The sequence below is a fragment of the Scomber japonicus genome, chromosome 21 (assembly GCF_027409825.1).
Source record: "Scomber japonicus isolate fScoJap1 chromosome 21, fScoJap1.pri, whole genome shotgun sequence".
NCBI lineage: Eukaryota > Metazoa > Chordata > Actinopteri > Scombriformes > Scombridae > Scomber > Scomber japonicus.
The window spans coordinates 3378302-3384483 of NC_070598.1; positions in this window are offsets into that span (position 1 = coordinate 3378302).

The following is a 6182-nucleotide window of genomic DNA, read 5'->3' on the forward strand; positions in this document are numbered from 1 at the left end:
AAAACAAGTATTACATCATCAAAATAATTAATAATATATAATTTGCTCATTATTATTACTAAAAGCTGTCTGAGGATGAAGTAGAAGTAGAAATATGAAGTAACGTAGGAGAAGAATAAACTGTTAAACCATGAGTTAAAGTACTTCCTGTTTCTCCTGCAGAGTTAGCCGAGGTTCTTCGTGATAAAGAGCGCCGCGCTCAGCAGCAGCTGGAGCGCCGCAGCGAGGAGCGAGGGAGGAAGATGGAGGAGCAGAAGAGGAAGGAGAAGCAGCGCAGGATGGCGGCCGAGGAGAAGAGACGCTACCATCAGGAGTCTGAGAAGGTCAGAGGTCACAGCACGATAAAACATGTTTGGATTCTTTATTTATTAAATGTTTCTTCCTTCCTTCCTTCCTTCCTTCCTTCCTTCCTTCCTTCCTTCCGTTCGTCTGTTTCTAGTTTTAAAGGATTCAGCTTCAAAACAACATGAATATTAAATACACTCAATACAGTACACAAATCCTTCATTTCTTCCTTCCTTCCTTCCTTCCTTCCTTCCTTCTTTCCTCCCTTCCTTCTTTCTTTCTTTCCTTCCTCCCTCCCTTCCTTCTTTCTTTCTTTCCTTCCTTCCTCCCTTCCATCCGTCCTTCTTTCCTTCCTTTCTCCCTTCCTCCCTTCCTTCCTTCCTTCTGTTTGTCTGTCCTTCCTTTCTCCCTTCCTCCCTTCCTTCCTTCCTTCTGTTTGTCTGTCCTTCCTTCCTCCCTTCCATCCATCCATCCTTCCTTCCTTCCTTAGCAGAGATCATATTGTTAACCTTAACTTACAATCAACCTAATAAACTCCATCACATGTAACTCTGATGAAAGATGAAGAAAAGCATCGTCTTCATTTTTCATTCATCACTGATCACTTCCCCTCCGTCCCTCCGTCCGTCTCCGTCTGTAGCCGAGTGTTTCCAGCTGATGTTGTTTTGGGCTGAACTTGGGAGTTAAAGCAGAAGCTCTAACGACTTCCTGTCAGCTGACCAATTGTGTGCATCCGACTATATCAGACACCAAAACCTGCAGTGTATCTGTCTGGGTTAGGGTTATACACACACACACACACACACACACACACACACACACACACACACACACACACACACACACACACACACACATATCCTGCATCACCTCCCTTTCTTCCATTTCTCTTTCCTTCCTTCCTTCCTTCCTTCCCATCCATCCTTCCTTCCTTCCTTCCTTCTTTATTCTTTTATCACATTTCCTCACTTCCTGTTTGTCTTTTTTTAAATTTTATTTGTTAGTTAATGGATTGAATATTGAACAGAGAGGAAGCGGCTCATGCTCGGCTGCTTTTAGTGACAGTAAATGATCTTTATATATAAAAATAACGATGACTTTCTGCTCTGTGTGAGTCATGAGTGGGCAACAACTTCACTAAGAACTGAACCGACTCATCGCTTTATATCTTAACTTCAGCTTTTTATTGTTTCTATTATAAATTATTTTAAGAGACTGTTGCAGATGAAGAGTTAACGAGAGAGAGAGAGAGAGAGAGAGAGAGAGAGAGAGAGAGGGGGGGGGGGGGGGAGAGATAGACAGAGAGAGGGGGGAAGAGAGAGAGAGAGAGATGCAGAGAGAGAGAGAGAGGAGTCGCCATCTTTTCCTTCCTTCCTTCTTCCTTCCTTCCATCTTTCCTTCGTCTTATTTTCCTTCCTTCCTTCCCTTTTTCCTTACTGTCGTCTTCTTCAGTCCTTACTTCCTTCCTTCCTTCCTTCCTTCCTTCTTTCCTTCCATATTTTCTTCCTTCCTTCCTTCCTTCCCTCCTTCATTCCATCCATCCATCCATCCATCTATCCATCCATCCTTCCTTCCTTCCTTCCTTCCTTCCTTCCTTCCTTCCTTCTTTCCTTCCTTCTTTCCTTCCTTCCTTCCTTCCTTCCTTCCTTCCTTCCTTCTATCCATCCATCCTTCCTTCCTTCCTTCTGTCTGCCCTTCTTTCCATTCGCCTGTCGTTCCATCCTCCCTTTCTTCTTTATCCTCTTCCTGTCTTCTTTTCCTTCCTTCCTTCCTTCCTTCCTTCCTTCTTTCCTTCCATCCATTCATCCATCCATCCATCCATCCTTCCTTCCTTCCTTCTTTCCTTCCTTCCTTCCTTCTGTCCTTCCTTCCTTCCTTCCTTCCTTCCTTCCTTCCTTCCTTCCCTTGTTAACAAGAGAGAGAGAGAGAGGGGAGGAGTCACCATCTTTATTGATTTAACTGCTCTATTTGCATACTAACAACCTCCCTCCCCCCTCCTCCTCCTCCTTCCTAATCCTCTCTCCTCCCTCCTTCCTCCTTCCTAATCCTCTCCTTCTCCTCCTTCCTAACCCCCTCCCCCCCCCCCTCCTCCTCTTCCTCTCATATGCATATTATTAATGACATAATGATCAGTCGGTCCCGTGGGAGGCGATGACATCACCGTCAGCGTATGGTGTGTTACTGGCAGAGAGAGTCGATGCAGCTCAGTGACAAGCAGATAATTCAGCTCACCGTGAATCAATAACTCAACCGAGAGGTTTTAATAACACACTCAGATAGTTTGGTTCGTCTTTTATTGTAAGAATCTGCTAAACTAAAATTATAATTATATTTAAAATAAAGATAAAAGTGATAAAAAGGGAAATTAAAACTTAAATTAAATATTAAATCAGGAAAGTAGCAGTTGCGAACTTTTGGTTGTTTTCGTTCGTTCCTTCCTTCTGTTCATCTGTCCTTCCTTTCTTCCTTCCTTCCTTCCTTCCTTCCTTCCTTCTGTTCATCTGTCCTTCCTTCCTTCCTTTCTTCCTTTTTTCCTTCCTTTCTTCCTTCCTTCCTTCCTTCCTTCCTTCTGTTCATCTGTCCTTCCTTTCTTCCTTTCTTCCTTTTTTCCTTCCTTTCTTCCTTCCTTCCTTCCTTCCTTTCTTCTGTTCATCTGTCCTTCCTTTCTTCCTTCCTTCCTTCCTTCCTTCCTTCTGTTCATCTGTCCTTCCTTCCTTCCTTCCTTCCTTCCTTCCTTCCTTCCTTCTGTTCATCTGTCCTTCCTTCCTTCCTTTCTTCCTTTTTTCCTTCCTTTCTTCCTTCCTTCCTTCCTTCCTTCCTTCTGTTCATCTGTCCTTCCTTCCTTCCTTCCTTCCTTCTGTTCATCTGTCCTTCCTTCCTTCCTTTCTTCCTTTTTTCCTTCCTTTCTTCCTTCCTTCCTTCCTTCCTTCCTTTTTTCCTTCCTTCCCTCCTTCCTTCCTTCCTTCTTTCCTGCCTTCCTTCCTTTTTTCCTTCCTTACTTCCTTCCTTCCTTCCGTTTGTCTGTCCTTCCTTCTTTCCTTCTGACTTTCCTTCCTTCTTTCCTTCCCTCCTTCCTTCTGTCTTTCCTTCCTTCCTTCCTTCCTTCCTTCCTTCCTTCCTTCCTTCCTTCCTCTCTTCCTTCCTTCCTTCCGTTCGTCAGAGTTAAAAAAGCTCACTAATTTCAATGCAGGAAAAAAAGCAAAAATAGACAAATTATATTTAAAAGAGATAAAAAGCAATAAAAAGGGAAATTAAAACTTAAATTAAATCAGGAAAGTGTGATTTAAGCAGCTGTTGCCAACTTTTGGTTGTTTTGGTTCCTTCCTTCCTTCTTTCTGTTCATCTGTCCTTCCTTCCTTCCTTCCTTCCTTCCTTCCTTCCTTCCTTTCCTTCCTTCTGTTCATCTGTCCTTCCTAAAATGTAAACAAAACAACAATTGGAGACTATGAGAAATAAAAATGAAATTACATAAAAACAGTGACATCGATTTTAAATAAAATAGAATAAAAATAAAGAAGAAATAGATGAAATAGATAAAAAGATAATAAAAAAGAGAGCTGCTGATTACCCAATTAATCATTATTGTATCATAATCATCTATAAAACTGTACAAAATGTAAAAAAATATATAGTTTATTTTGTCCAAAAGTCAAATATATTATATTAACTATCATGTAAAGGTGTTTTCTGCTCAATAAATGACGATATAGATAGATTATTAAATAGCTTCAGATTCACTTCCTGTCTGTCTGATGAATAATGAAGTGATGTAATATTATCAGCTGTAGACGTCAGACAGATAATAATGATATATAATTATAATAAAACACAGTCAGAGTAAGAGAAGTTGGATCTTAGCTTCCTTCCTCCCTTCCTTCCTTCCTTCCTTCCTTCCTTCCTTCCTTCCTTCCTTCCTTCCTTCCTTCTTTCTTTCTTGCCTCCCTCCTTCCTTCCTTCCTTCCTTCCTTCTTTCCTTCTTTCCTCCCTCCCCTCCTTCCTCCCTTCCTTCTTTCCTCTGTCCTCCCTCCCTTCCTTCCTTCCTTCCTTCCTTCCTTCCTTCCTTCTTTCCTCTGTCCTTCTTTCCCTCCTTCCTCCCTCCCTCCTTCCTTTTTCCCTCCCTACATCCTACCTTCCTTCATTCCTTCTTTCCTCCCTCCCTCTTCCCTTCCTTCTTTCCTCTGTCCTTCCTCCCTCCCTCCTTCTCTCTTTCTTTCATTCCCTCCTTCCTTCCTCTCTCTTTTCCTTCCTTCTTTCCTTCCCCCCCCCCCTCCTTTCCTCCCTTCCTCCCTCCCTTCTATCCTCCGTTCCTTCCATCTGTCCTTCCTCCCTCCTCCTTTCCTTCCATCTGTCCTTCCTCCCTCCCTTCTATCCTCCCTCCCTCCCTCCTCCCTTCCTTCCATCTGTCCTTCCTCCCTCCCTTCTATCCTCCCTCCCTTCCTCCCTACCTCTTTTCCTTCCTCCCTTCCTTCTTCCTCCCTTCCTTCCTTGACTCGAGGACAACAGGAGGGTTAATGAACTCCTCTATTTTTATACTTTTATTATGTTTTACCTTCTTTATCTTCTCTTCTGTGAGGTGTTAGTTGTGTTTGTGTCTCTTAAAATCCTGAATCAGGACGCAGCGATCGACTCTGCTGCAGTCCTCTCGTCTTCCTCTCCTGTCTTCGTCCCTCTTTGATCAATAATCGTCTGTATTTCTGTGTCTCTGTCGTCCTCTGTGAAAAAAAAATCTGCCATTTCACTTCTTTCACCTCACATTTCTGCTGCCTCCTTGTCTTCTTTTTTAAATCCCCCTCCTCTCCTCCTCCTCCTCCTCTCTCTTCCTCCTCCTCTTCCTCCTCCTCCTCATTTCTCCTCCCTCCTGCAGCTCAGTACGTGACTCTGCATGCACCTTCAGGCAAACACACACACACACACACACACACACACACACAAGGTGGGGCCTCTCCATCTCTCATATAAAGACTTTATATATAGAGCATTTACAGCAGCTTAGAAACACATTAATGCTTAATGGATAAAAGAAATGTTGGAAATAGAAACCACATCATCTCATCTAATCTTAAATTACATCTTTCTTTTTTCTTTTTTTTTAGGCCCTTGCAACACTAAACTAATATCTGCATGTTGCCATAGTAACCAACATAACATAACATAATAATTTAACACATTTACTCTCTAGAAATGTCTTTTAATACATCACTTAAATGTACAAAATATGTGTTTAAAATAGACAAAAGACAAAAGAAGGAGTCATTCAGCAACAAACAACAAATATGCAAATTAGTATCCATCCATTTATTTCAGTGAGAGCATGAAATGTAATTTTTATGCCTCACATCATTACATTATTAGTATTTAAATAAGTTTATTCAGTGAAGAAAATGACACAATTCAAAAGTGCATGCAGTAAATATGCACATTAATAAAAGGTGAGGTAGAATAGATGATATCATGTTGTTTTACAAGCTAAAGAAGGATAGATAATTGTCTATAAATCTCATATTAATGTGTTTTATGTTGTTGCTGTGTTGTGGTTTTATGTATTTTTGGAGACATCAGCTGATTATTTTCATTATTGATCAATCTGCAGCTTATTTTTTTATGATTCAGTGATTAATCAAGTCCTTTAAATGCTACAAATGTGTTTAAAAATGTCATTTATAATTTATCTGAGGCGATGGTGATGGGTTAATTTAGCTGGTTTCATCCAAAAGTAAAATGTATTAAATTTACTGTCAAAGAAATGAAAGAAATGACAAAGAAAAAAGCTTAAATCCTGACATCTGAGAAGCTGAAACCAGAGAATATATCCTGCATGTTTGCTTTATTGATTAACTGACTAATCATTTCAGCTCTTATTTATATTAAATTGCATGTAAAGTATCATCTTTTAATCT